This window comes from Rhinatrema bivittatum, chromosome 13 (genome assembly GCF_901001135.1).
Source record: "Rhinatrema bivittatum chromosome 13, aRhiBiv1.1, whole genome shotgun sequence".
In the NCBI taxonomy this organism is placed as follows: domain Eukaryota; kingdom Metazoa; phylum Chordata; class Amphibia; order Gymnophiona; family Rhinatrematidae; genus Rhinatrema; species Rhinatrema bivittatum.
In genome coordinates, this window is record NC_042627.1 from 20416755 (window position 1) to 20431798 (window position 15044).

General features: G+C 40.8%; 1 protein-coding gene across 12 annotated transcripts in view; it reads right to left on the reverse strand.

The window, feature by feature from the left end:
• Window positions 1-15044, reverse strand: part of NEO1 (neogenin 1) — a 598116-nt gene that overhangs the window by 501342 nt on the left and 81730 nt on the right. The gene's annotated exons all lie outside the window — the stretch shown is intronic.

Genomic DNA, 15044 nt, shown 5'->3' on the forward strand with positions numbered 1-15044 from the left:
TAGAAAAACGTATTTCATTTTAAGTGAGTAAACTTCTGTTAAAACAGCAGCACTGTTATACATTTATTCCTTTCATTGGTAGCTTAAGGTAAGTTACATTTAGAGACATTTGTAATTTTCTTTTTTTTATATCAGTATCAAATCTCATTTACAATCCAGAATGTATGCCGTAGCAGGACACCAGAGGGGTTAGTTGTCCGTTTCCAGTCAGAGCTTCTGGCTTCTTTTCTCTCTCTCTCCATTCCTTCACTGCTGCCAATCCTTTGGCCAGGGTCCACAGACCATAGCTCCCTGAAACCTGGATGCTGCATAAACTCGTGGCACTACAGAATCAAGCAGTAGTTAGTAGTAGTAGTAGTAGTTAGTAGTTAGTAGTAGTTGTAGATGATTCAAAAATAGCTGGAACATTCCACACCCCCAAGGCTATGTATACTCCCTCTGCAATACTGCAACCCTGGCAGGTCTGAGTAGCAGATGATAGGCTTAGGAATCAAATCCAAATCTCTGCATGGCAGTGTACTGAAATGGCACAGAGCCATCATATATTGTTTTTCATATAAATATGGACAGAAGTTTAGTATTCCACACCTAAATGGTTGACATTTGTTTATAGTTTTAGAGTTAGCAAAGTCAGTCAAGTCTTGTAGATTCAAATTGCATCACTTCTGCACGCTCCTTTTTGGGCCATCAAGTTTTTAATTACATATATAATATAAAGAGATAAAGAACAAAGCGGCAGGTGAAACATTTTATTTTTGACCTAGCAGTTTCCTGCTGCACTTTTGGGCCTATAGTTCAATCAGAACAAGGGCAAGGATTCCTTATGCCATGAGCCTTCATTCTCAACTAGCCCGGGATTTCCCCAGAATTCTGTAAGTCATGGGCTCAGAACCCAGCCCCTAGGTTTCACCCTCAAGCAATGAGCAGAATGTCCTCCCTGCACCCCCAGGGAGCTCTGAATGCTGCCTCCACAACATCCCTAGCAGACACTGGGAGCAAAAAAAAAAACCCATCTTAAGGACTGAACCAGAGAAATTCCATATGGCAATGCTATGGAGCCACCAAGCCAGCCCTTTAAAATGTTATTGAAGGAAATTAATACACGTATTTCAATCTTTTTTTTCTGTGCAGTGAAACAACAAACATTGAACTACAGGAGTGGCCCATCATCATCATTGCTTCACACTGACAGATTACTATCAACTATAACATGAAAAATGGGCTTGCACAATAGCAGAGAGTCATTTAGAATTGTACTATTGTGCTAATTCTGTTATGCAATTAGAACTATTTAGATCATCCTAACATTATTTCCTAGACACAGGTCAATTGAGAGCTCTGTAACAGTAGCTATTCAAATGTTGCCAGCTACCAAACAGTAGCATGTTAGCCATTCTAGCCAACTCCTAATCAGAAAATTCATTTTAGTATAACTTTGTGACAACAACCTGAATAGAAAAATGAAAAAAACAGAAGGTTTATCCTACTTGAATATCAAATGGTTACCCAACATCTACCAAATTTAACAGTTATGGTTTGGAAATTATACTAAGGTCCAGGAGCAAAGTCAGAAGGGGTCAAAGAAATAATCGTTTGATTGCAACAATATGCTTAGCCCTCTCGTTAAATCAAACTAATTCGAGAAAGGAAAGTTCAGGTCAACAAGAGCAACAACTGATGAGGTGCAGAACAAGAGTGAAGCAGTGGTGGCTAAAAATAAACAGAAGGTGAGGAAATGGACAAACTCTGCTTTACTGAAGCAGAAGACAAATACAGAATGTCTTTATTAGCATGTTGATTAATAAAGCAAGTTTGCTTATCGTAAGCAGTGTTTTCCGTAGATAGCAGGATGAATTAGCCATGCACTCTGGGACATCCCCCTGGTGGCCCAAATCAGGAACTCTCTCAACAGATACAGAGCTGTGCTCTGCGTGCCCGCGCGGCCATTCCCGCGCGATTACCCGACTCTCCTCACTTAATAGAAAGCATATACATGCAGCGAACAAAAAAGAAATACAACGTAGAGATAGAACGAGTAAAGGGCTGTCCAGGGAGGAGGGCATGGATGCATGGCTAATTCATCCTTCTATCTACGGAAAACACCATTTATGGTAAGCAAACTTGCTTTTTTTCCCCATCAATAAGCAGGCTGAATTAGCCATGCTCTCTAGGAGTCTAGGTTTCTACAGCACCCCTTTTAACCTAGAGTCCATGCGGTGACCTTCGAGGTTGAGAGGACTGACGTGCAAGAGAATCCGCCCTGAGTGGTAGACAGCCTACTTTTGAGTTGCAAAGCCCAATATTGCCTCTCCCATCGCTGCGTCTGACTTGCTTACATGTATGAGGCAATTAACTATTTAAGAAAACAAAGCAAAATATCTAGCTCAGAGGTTCTCAACCCAGTCCTCAGAACATACCTAGCCTGTCAGATTTTCAGGATATCCGCAATAAATATGCATGAGATAGCGTTGCATATTATGGAAGCAGTGCATGCAAACTTATGCATATTTATCGTGGACATCCAGAAAACTTGACTGGCTAGGTGTATTGCAATGACTAAGTCGAGAATACCTGATCTAAATAACCTGGACTTTGTGTTGATTTTTCAATAATTCCATACATTTCTTATTTTATCAAAACATTTGAAGAGGAGATAGAGGATCACATTCAAAGAGGAGAGCAGGTTTATCTTCAAAGCTCATGTACTACATCTTTAGATAAGCCTTAAATCTGTCTAAGAAAATCCAGTTCTCTCAAGCACCAACATGGTTAGTAGAACTCTGCAATACATTACTCATTCACAAGGATTAGTTGCAATAAATATCACCTGTAAAACCATGGTCCTGTCTACTGCTTAGCCTAATTTGAAGGAATTTTTTTTAGTATTATTTCAATATAATCTAAATAAAATCTTGATTGAAATTAGTAGTGATCTACAGAAAAATAGTTAACAATGACCAGTGACACCATCTGCCAAATCAGAACTAGTTACACCCACAAGTCCTAAATGAGACAATCAGGAAAAATTCCTATACCCGCATGTTTTATTAAAAGTCAGGCACCAAAAATTGCTTTTTATAAATTTCAATAACATAACAGAAAAATAGTGAGGACAAAAATATTACTGAGGGAGTGGTACCAAGGGAAACAAAACATGAGCCTGATTTTGTTTATGCAAAGTCATGATAGAAAAATACATAATGCTTTACCATACAATCCTCACCACCAAGTTCTTCTTTAGCAATTCCGTTTTCCATACAATTTATTGCACAACGCAGAATATAGAAACAAGTTTTACTTATTAATCTGTGTTAAAGACAAACTTGAAATGAAAAATTCTCTCTCTCCCTCCATCTCCAAGATTCCCTTACCCCTTTCTTCTTTCTACCCAATGAGATCCCTACTTCCCCTCCCCAGATATTTTCCCTGTGCTGATCTGGAGAAAAATAAACAGGGCTGTGGTAATGGGGGAGGACATCAAGAACAAAGGGCTGTAGGGAGAGAGAGGGAGAATGAGAAGACAGGGCTGCTGTGGGGAGGGGGGGGGGGAGGCTCTGCTGGGAAGCGCCACTGTCAGCTTCAACCCTTCTTCCCCTGAAAAAAACACACACACGAGTACGGCTGCCAGCCTCTTCTCTTTTCTCCTACAAATTTTGTAGGACTCCTACAAGTACATGGAATGATCATCTTATTACTCCACAAAAACCAGCATCACAATAGGCCATTTTCTTTGGGGATAAACCAGTAATCCGGCAAGGGTTTAAAATGCTGATTTCCAGCCAAAAATGTTTCTTTGAAATTTTGTTTTGTGGGTTTGTACTTAGTGGCTCTTTTTAAAAATATTAAAAACAAGCAAGCTTACAGTCAAAGCTTTTATGGCAATATCTAGTGTCTGATCAAAACACAAGGGGTTACACTCCGACCTCATACACAATAATTAAAGTACCGTATATATTGGGGGGGAGGGTGAAGGAAGGGACAGGTATGAACATTTGCGGGGAGGGGGGAGAAGATTTGTAGTGTGTGCTTGATTAGAATGAATAAGGAGAGAAATCATGTACAGCAGAAACATCAAGGAGAACTATATAATCTTCAGGAACCCAAGTTGCTTTTAAAATACAATATTTGAGCATTCTCTCAATTTTAAGTTTCTTTCAAACTCTCAACAGATTAATCACAGCCGTTCACAGACTCATACTGGAAACCCACACAACTATATCTATTAAGATAATACAGAAGTCAGAACTTATTATAGATTTTTAAAAGGTTATCTTCCGGTGCTGGCCCAATGGCTTAATAAGGGTTTATTTATTTAAGGGTTTTTAAATACCGCGGAACGTAAGAAAACATCACCTCTGTTTACAATGGTGTTATAGTTAATAATAATTAATAATAGTGGTGTTATACACTGCGTTTGATTCCTAGGCAAAGTCTTCCTCTTCCCAGGGTTGGAGATGCTGAGAAGGCTGTGTTCACATTCCCCAGAAGGGAGGGAATCTGAGTGATTGCTCAATGGTGACTTCTAGCAGCCAGACTTAGGGTCCACATAAACTGGGTTGTAGTGGAAGCAGTTTATGGCCTCTTCAAAGGACTGTCGCTGTGAATGCACAGCTGAGTTGATAGGGAGATATGAAAAAGGGAAAAAATACTGAATAGTAACAAATGAAGGTCCATGGTGCCAGAACTCAGTCCTGGATCCAACTGAACAAGTATAAAAGGTATAGAAAGAAACTGCAAAAAAAACCAAAACAAAAGGATACTTTCTTCCATAAGAAGGTGGCACTACTACTGCTATAATTGTGCCAAACACACTTAGTTGCTAACTCTGAAGACAAACACCACAGTAATCCACCTTCATGTGCTTTGCTGTCATTCTGAAGTCCTGACATCAGGAAGAAATAAATGAACAGTTGTATTTGGAGTATAAATCTCCCACCATAGTTTTAAATATTACTCAAGCCAAATAGGATATTTACCACCCCTGCCAATGTTTTATTTATTCCATATTAAAAAAGTATTTTACTTTAATCAATAATTAAAATATTTACAGAAAAACAGAATGACTCAAAACCAAAACAATTATGTTTACATTTTTTTGTTGCAGGAGATGGCATAACCTGACCAACTGATGTTAAAGCTGATTATTCAGACATTCAGCACATTAGGGCATCCAACAATTAATTAGCAGGCAACCTTTTTAAAGAAGAAACGTTCTGTAAATACAACCCCAAGGACCAAGAATGATTGATTTTCTATACAACTATAGGCATCAACTACTCAACATCCCTGCTTCAAGCTGGACATAAATGAATAATTTGCAAGCAATGCTGAGAGGCATAAGCCTGGATTTATCATGGGCCTAGATCAGCAAAATTCCATTCCTCCCTTCCTAAGTCAGACTTCTGATCACTTCCACCAACTTCTCATAAGAACATGCCATACTGGGTCAGACCAAGGGTCCATCAAGCCCAGCATCCTGTTTCCAACAGTGGCCAATCCAGACCATAAGAAACCTGGCAAGTACCCAAAAACTAAGTCTATTCCATGTTACCGCTGCTAGTAATAGCAGTGGCTATTTTCTAAGTCAACTTAATTAATAGCAGGTAATGGACTTCTCCTCCAAGAACTTATCCAAACCTTTTTTAAACACAGCTATACTAACTGCACTAACCACATCCCAACACCCCTTCCACCACACCATTCATATTGACCTTATGGCTCAAGCAGTGGTATCCGCAACAGGCTGAATGAGTATGAGGACTTAGTCAGCCCATGCTCATAGGCCCTCCCCTTCGGCACAGATGTTTAGAGGCAGCAAGGCCTAGCACAGTACCTGCACTCACTCAACCTGCGATTGGCACCTCTGCTGGAGTCGGAGCCATGAGATCAACAGGGGTAGCAAATAATATGAGGTCCCTGTGAGTGGGAGAGAAATACTCCAAGGTCAGCAGGGAAAGAAGATGTGGAGAAAATCTTTTAAAGCCCAATGGGGGAGGGTGGGTGAGGCATGCGTGATGAAAGCACCAGCACAGACAGTGCCTAAAAACAGCAAAATCTAAACCTGTCACTGATGAGGTAACTAGGGTGGATACTCAATATGGAATGCTCAAGGACTGGTCTGGCATTTGACAACAAGTCTACGGGAGAATGGTGTGGAGACCCCACATTTGGAGTGCAGAATTCCAAAAGAACAGTATAGGATGTGGGCTCAGGTATTAATCAGAAGAGATCTTGGGTCTATCATATTCAAAGAGTTCCACAAGGAAGTACAAAAAGCAGGAAAAAAAATGCTAGGGCGCATAGGTAGTACCAGTATACAAAAAAATAAAAAGTCCAATAAAATTAGAGGTTTATTAAAGCTGGTTAACTGATGTCCAGCACAATGCTCTGGACAATTCCTGTGAGACACAGACTGACACAATGAAATTAATAAGATTTCTCTAATTTTTGAAACATACTAGAAAGGAGATGATAATGTTTGTAAGTATTATTATCAGTAGGATCTCATCTGCAGTACTGCATCTCCAATAAGGTAAAGCAAAATAGAAGCAGTTCAGAGAAAAGCTATCAAAAATCATGCCAAGTCTGCACCATAAGCCCAATTAAATGAGACTTATAGACTGAAATATACATTACCTTAGAAGAGAGGAGAGAGAGAGATGACAAACATTAGATATAAATAATGTATAAATAATAAGTATTTTCCAGTGGAAATAAAGTTATAGTAGACTCAAGAGCAATGCTCCTTCTAATATTTGAAAGGCTGTGTGCACAGAAAATGTTCTTGTACATAACATAGTGTACAAATTTGTGTACGTGTTCTTTGAAACACCATTCATTGTTTTCCTTTTCTTGTGCATGCTGTTTTTCTGGGCGCTTGTTTAACAACCTCTGTGCACGCACACACTTACAGGGAACACTGATCAGGAGTAACATTAGAAAATATGTCTTCACAGTAAAGGCAGTGAATATATGGAACAGTCTCCTAGTAGAGGTTGTGAACCCCCAAAATTGTAACAATTCAAGAGAGCATGGGATAAGCAAAGAAGACTGTTAGCTGTGAGGACAAAATCTGGGATCATATAAGCTCTGCAATACTGCATCAGGAATGAGTATACTAGATGAGACAGGGCCCTTGTCCATCATAATTTTCTATTTCTAGAATCAAAGCTATTAAATTAATCAATTATGTATTAAAATCAGCAAAAAATGTCAAACTAAACACAGACAGGACAAACAATTTGTGCAGATGCTACAAAATGTTCATTATTACCATAAACTCATACCAAATCACTAAAAAGAACTCTTCAAAGAAGAAAATTGGCAGAAACAAGAAACAACTATGATCCCTTTGGTTTTAGTTCTTAGATCACCTGCTCTTCTGGTTTAGCATTATTTTACTTATTTTTCCCTTGAGTGAATTATTTTCATGCCATTAGATACATCTGTTCACATCCCCTGTCAATACCACCATTCACAAAATGCAACTACCAGTGTCTCCCAGTTAACCAGTGCCCTAGCACAGATATGCAGGACATCACTCTAGCATGTAACTGAAAGCTAGCATACACTCACAATCCCCATGGCAGTACTCACCCCTCCTATGGGATCGCTTCAAACAGAAATCCCATTTGAGAAGGGGGTAGGGAAAGAGATCTAGGCGTCATAGCAGATAATACATTGAAATCGTTGGCCCAGTGCCCTGTGGTTATCAAAAAAGCAAACAGAATGTTAAGAATTATTAAGAAGGGAATGGAAAATAAAACGGAGAATGTCATAATGCCTCTGTATTGCTCCATGGTGAGACCACACCTTGAATACTGTGTGCAGTTCTAGTCAACGCATCTCAAAAAGGATATAGCTGCACTGGAGAAAGTGCAGAGAAGGGCGACCAAAATAAGGGACATGAAACGGCTGCCCTAAGAGGAAAGGCTAAAGAAATTAGGGCTGTTCAGTTCGGAGAAGAGACGATTGAGGGGGGATATGAGAGAAGTCTATAAAATAATGAAAGGACATGAACAAGTTAATGTAAATCTGTATTTACTCTCTCAGATAATAGAAGGACCGGGGGACACTCCATGAAGATAGCAAGTAGCTCATTTAAAACAAATCGAAGAAAATTCTTTTTCACTCAATGCATAGTTAAGCTCTGGAATTCATTGCCAGAGGATGTGGTTACAGCAGTTAATGTAACTGGGTTTTAAAAAGGTTTGGATAAGTTCCTAGAGGATAAAGCCATAAACTGCTATGACGGTAATTAATAAGCAATAATAGCTTGTGAGCTATCTGTGTGGGTACTTGCCAGATTCTTTGACTTGGATTGACCACTGTTGGAAATAGGATGCTGGGCTTGATGGACCCTTGGTCTGACCCAGTATGGCATATCTTATGTTCTTGCCACAGAGACTAAGCAGGTACCAGCACCCAGTCCCATGCTAGTTCAATTCCACAAAGCAGCACGCCACCCATCTCTGTCGGGGATGCCAATCAGCATGGGTGGGAAGAGTGGAAGTGCAGTGATAGGGGAAAGGGAAGGAACAGAAATATAGGGCATGACAGTTGTTCCCTTCTCATTCTCAAGAACTGTTCTAAACTATGGCTGTATCATTATGGCAACATGGCTTTTATATCTTAAAATATATGTTACAAGCAGGTCTTGTACTAGCTTATTTTGTGTTTTTAATGACACACCCCGATTAGTTTATCTGAAAAGCACTCAGAGCAAATACTGAGAATATTAAATTTCATACTACTGCAGCAAAAAGCAGCAAAGTCAATTCTGTTTCTACAACTGAACAATCTATCTGTTCCAGATACCTTTTATCACCATAAAAGAATGTAAACATGCTTGGGAAAGAAAGAGGGCAGTGGTAAGTACAAGACTGGCAGTTCAAGTAAAGGACATGCTAGAGGGGAAGCTGGTGTTGGTTCAAGTATGGGAAAAGAAAATTTGCTTACTGTAAATGGTGTTTTCCATAGATGGAATGAATTAGCCATGATCAGTGGGGTGATGTCATCAGGCAGTACTAAACAGAACTGTCTCTCCGAGCTAGTAGAACTTTGAGTTCTACTGAGCATGTGCAGTCTCCTCAGTTTGTTTCAAAGCTACTAGAAAAGGATTGTGACGGAACGGCCATATTTTGCTCCTATCCTGAAAAACAGTTGTAGTTTTTCCCCCAAAGAGGTTGTCACCAAGACATGGCAGGTCAGCTAATTTTTCATGGACATCCTCTCTACTACTGGCCCTGAGCCACACCATACGACATGCTCCAATGGATGCAGCAGAAGTTTATGCTGTTGTATCGAAGGATTCGTACACTGAAGAAAGAAGATGTCGGATAGTCTGGAATCGGGTCAGTGGTCGGTTCTGCAATTGGTACCGGTGTCAGTGCCGGAGGAACCTGGAGTCGATACATCGCCTTGTCGATGGCCTCCTGAACCATCCCGTCCAGTTCTTCTCGGAGACCTGGAGCAAGCAGCCCCGGCTCCAGAACAGAAGAAGGAGGCAGAGGCATAGCCGGCGGGACCACCGTTAAAGGTGAAGTCGTGGCTCCCAATACCCTGTCGGGTGAGAGTTGCCTCGGTGACCCGGTCGCCGAAAAGGTCGGTGCCTTTTCTGGACAGGGTTTCTTCGACGGCGGCTTGGACGATGGCGAGGTTGATGATTTCGTTCCCTCGATGGTCCGAGACTTTCGATGCCGGTGGCGATGTTTATCTCTACAATCCCCTCAAGCTTGAGGGGGGGAGTAGAGGGTGACAAGTCCGAGAAGTCGACGATGCCGGACGGTCACCGGCTGGAAGTCGATGCTGGCACGGAAGAGAAGCTCCATCTTATCCATTCTAGCCTTGTGACCTTTTGGTGTCATAAGGGCACATTTGGTACAGGTTAGGACATCATGCTCACTTCCGAGACACTTTACACAGACTTTGTGAGGGTCTGTGATGGACATGGTGTGATTACAGTCCGGGCACTGGTGGAACCCTGACGCCATGGCCATGAAAAAATTGAGCTGCAGTACGGTCGACGGCCAGTAGGCTGCGAGGGCCAAACTCAACGGTAATAGACGGAAAACAGGTAAAAAAAACTTACCGGAGTACCGCGGCTTGAAAAATGTTGAAGGAGGGACCCCTGTGGGGTAAATTAATTTTTAGTAATTCCATGAGGAAAATTCCTGTCAGGAATCTCTGCAGAGCTCCTTAACCACATGGCTACTGCTGCGCAGAAAAAAAAGACTGAAGGGGACCCCTGCTGGTTGCAGGGTTAGTGCCATGCTGGGCATGCCCAGTAGGGGCCAGTCAAAGTTCTAGAAACTTTGACAGAAGTGTTCCGTGATTGGGCTCCATCCTGTGATGTCACCCATATGTGAGGACTACCATCCTGCTTGTCCTGTGAGAATCTTAAAATCATTCTTATCCAATATAAACCACAAACGACATAGCTTGCATAGTTTAAAAAAGCCATTTATCACCACTCTCTCTGAGGTTGAAAAGTGAATGCACTGTCCAAATAAAATCCTAGATCATGAGCAAACTCTGCTATAGCAACATCGACACTGTTTATCTGTATTCATAGGAGAAAGATTGATCATCAAACATTACAGGTAGCATCTCAGTCTTGGCAATGTTTAAAAGCAATCCATTTTGTTTAAGCCACTGGCTGATTATTTCTAAAACAGAAGAAAAGTTATAACAGGTTCTGCCATAGACCACTGCACAGGAAACAAAAGCTGAAAATCATCAGCATAACATCTGTAAAATATCCCCAAATCTTCTAACATGTGACACAGAGGGCTCAAATATATTTTAAACAAATGATAGAGATGAGCCCCATGGGATGCCAAAATGATTTGTGGCCCATTCAGAATAAGATTGACCTACTCTTACCTCCTGAAAACAACCCAACAGAAATTAAGAGAACCATCGCCTAACCACACCATTTATTTAATATCTAAAAGTCTCTGCAGCAATAAAGCATATGGAATAGAATCAAAGGCTGCAGAAACAGGCTAGCCTGTAGCCTTTTTTTCTGAATGCTCTTATTATTGGCTATCCTTTTTTTTTTGATAACTCTGCCTCTTAAGCCCACCCCTTTTTAATAAACCTTGCCTCTTTTGTTAACTCCTCCTTTAGTTGCTTGAGATAAAAGCCCAGCTCCATGGTAGTGTGGTTTCAGGACTCACTGCATGAAGAAGGAATGTGCCCCATTGAAGCAATGAAATGCACAGTAAATTTTGAGGATGTGAAGATTTTAGTTTTAGAATATTCCCCTGAAGCAGGCAATGACTGATGTTGTCGAAACGTCGACATCGGGATCACTGCAGTGATATTTCTTATAGCTCTGAATTACTGCACATTTATACAATGAAGGAAGACTTTACATCCGCTGAGGACTCGTGATTTCATCACGATGGATTTACCACATCAGTGCATTTGTTTTAAAGTATTTTTATTTTTTAAACTGTTGCATTAATTGACTGACATTAGTTCTTATTTTGTGTACATTTTATTTGCAGTATTAAATTAAAAAAAATAAATTTGGACTGTTTTTAAAGGTGAATGATAACCTAGATACAGAAGCTCTGTTATCTATAGCACAGTTTTACCACAGTTGTATGATACTTGTTAAGATTCGTTGGATTGCCCCACTCTTTTTTGTTTGAATTAACTTTAGGTATAACCCATTCTGCATCTGGATAGCTTGCATGAATCAGCAGTTAAAATTCTAAACAGAAGCCATGGGGGTAATCTTCATGAAAAGGCACTTACAACCTAAACTACTTGCTTGGCAAACTGGATCGACCATTTTGAGTGAGTCTTTATCTTTTGTCATTTATTATGCTACATGATCCTGGTCTAACAAAGGGAGAAAAATAAACTAATTTTTTATTTTATAATTATGAGATAAAAATATGTAAACAACTTATACAGATTAGGATTACGCATCAAAGAATTTTTTAACACACTAGACTGATTCTCCTTTTGATATACTACAAAAAGCAGTCATTTTTAAATAATGAAGACCTGCTTGCATATATTAGACTTCATGCAAAAAAACTGATTACCAGTGCCTCAGAGAAAGTATTCTGCTTTGCACTCAATATGGTAGCTTGAATGATATTACTGCTCAGCTTCAGCTGTGGAAAAGAACTAGAGTGAAGATGCATTAATTCCTATACAGAGAAAATGAACAGCGAATGAATAATTTATAGAAAGTTTTTGCTTCATGTCAGCAGCTTTGCTGGAGGACGTGATATTTATGAAGTCCCTTGGGAGATGCTGAGAAGTTAAAGATGGGCACATCAAGACCAGCAGAGAATGAAGCCAGCAGTACTATGGGAGGGGCTGGTCGCTCTTTTTCTAATGTGCAAAAAACAAATGGTCAGACATAGAACAATGAGACATTCAGATCTTCAATTTAAAAGAGCTATGGCAATCCTGACCCTGGATCCTGACTTCTCACCACATATCAGAATACTAAAGGAACTGTTCTAAATGTGCTTTGCTTCCCATTATAAGCTTGGTAGACTTAAGCTTTCCGAATCCCAGTCTCTGTAAATCATCTCTTTATGATGGCAGTGTACATTTTCTATGTAACACATACTGTATTAAAAACTGTATGCTCTGCTGTAAATCGCAATGTGCTAATTTTTCATATGGCATGCTTAAAAATTACACCCTCTCTTCTCCTCCCTTATTTCTCCTCCCTTATGCCAAGCCTGAAGAGGCAATACATTCCTGGAACACCCTCACCCTAGAGATTGCAAATAAATTATGCCCCATTACCACACGCGATCTTAACTCATCCACCAAAAACCTAAAACCCTGGTACACGACTGACCTAAAACGTTTGAAAAACAATCTCAGACAAGAGGAAAGAGCTTGGCGTAAAGACCCTTCGCCCTCATTCAAAACAGCACTCCACCAAAACAGCACTCCACCAGTACAGAATTTCCACACTCACAGCCAAACGCGACTTCTACGCCAAAAAAATTCACGACTACATGTACAATCCGAAAATCCTTTTTTCCTATGTCAACGAACTTACTAAGCCAACCCTTCCAGTCATCTCAGACAAAGAGGCAGGCAGCAAATGCGAAGATTGCAAACATCCTCCTTAGATTCACCCCAGACCCTCAACACTTCTCCATCAGCCCTCCCCCCACTACAGCCTCCCTCAACTCCCTTGACCCCACATCTACCATGGAAATAGCCTCAATCCTCAAAAAGATTAGACCAGCCACCCATCCCTCTGACACGGTCCCCACCAAAGCCCTCCTCACTATACCTGATACTATAGCCAAACCCTTGGCTGACATCATCAATTGCTCACTCTCATCTGGAATCGTCCCTGACTCACTTAAACACGCTGCAGTCAAACCACTCCTAAAAAAAACCCTCCTTGAATCCAGAGGACCCAGCCAACTTTCGTCCCATTTCTAACCTCCCATTTATTTCAAAAATTATGGAAAGGATTGTAAACATTCAATTAAACTACCTGGAGGAAAACAAGATTCTACATGATTCCCAATTCGGTTTCCGTAAGCACCTCAACACAGAAACCCTCCTCCTCTCCCTCACTGATTTCCTTCTCAGAGGCATGGACCAAGGAACCTGCTACATTCTAGCCCTCTTGGACATTTCCGCCGCCTTTGATACTATAAGCCACAAGCACCTCCTCACCCGCCTTGCCCACATAGGCCTCTCAGGCACAGCACTCAACTGGTTCACATCATATCTCACCAACAGAAAATTCTCAGTCAAAATAGGCAACTCAGAATCCACCAATCATGCCCTCTCCCAAGGAGTCCCACAGGGCTCTTCCCTTTCCTCTACCTTATTTAACATATACCTGACCCCTCTCTGCCATCATCTATCCGACCTTGGCCTCAAATTCTTTCTCTATGCCGATGATGTGCAAATTGTCATACCCATCCAGGACACCCTGACAAATGCACTGGACCATTGGAAAAATTGTATTGCTGGACTGATGATTATAAGTGACCTTCAGCGGCGAAAATACTGAATACAAAAGATTCGGCATCCACAGGGTGGTATGATTGTCCTAATATAAGTTTTCAATACGTGTTCTCTGTATTCATAAACTAATTCTTTATTTTCATCCAGATATATGCCATGAAGGCTGCCCAAGAACAAGCTGAAGGAAGAGTACAGTAGTGCAATGCCTAGAAAACCTGGCCGTTCACTGCCTGCATAGTCTCCTCTGCAGTGACAATTCCTGAAAGCTCTTCTCGTATCTCCCTGGCTATTTCTGGATTCATATGAAACATAAAAAAAACATAAGAAATTGCCATGCTGGGTCAGACCAAGGGTCCATCAAGCCCAGCATCCTGTTTTCCAACAGAGGCCAATCCAGGCCACAAGAACCTGGCAATTACCCAAACACTAACAAGATCCCATGCTACTCATGCAATAAATAGCAGTCACTATTCCCTAAGTAAACTTGATTACTAGCCGTTAATGGACTTCTCCTCCAAGAAATTATCCAAACCTTTTTTGAACCCAGCTACACTAACTGCACTAACCACATCCTCTGGCAACAAATTCCAGAGCTTTATTGTGCATTGAGTGAAAAGGAATTTTCTCCGATTAGTCTTAAATGTGCTACTTGCTAACTTCATGGAATGCCCCCTAGTCCTTCTATTTATTTATTTATTAATTTTTATATACCGCCATTCGTCGGAACATCATGCCGATGTAAATAACCGATTCACATCTACTCGTTCAAGACCTCTCATGATCTTAAAGACCTCTATCATATCCCCCCCCCCCCCCACCTCAGCCGACTCTTCTCCAAGCTGAACAGCCCTAACCTCTTCCGCCTTTCCTCATAGGGGAGCTGTTCCATCCCCTTTATCATTTTGATTGCCCTTCTCTGTACCTTCTCCATCGCAACTATATCTTTTTTGAGATGCGGCGACCAGAACTGTACACAGTACTCAAGGTGCGGTCTCACCATGGAGCAATACAGAAGCATTATGACATTTTCCGTTTTATTAAGCATTCCCTACCTAATATTTCCTAAC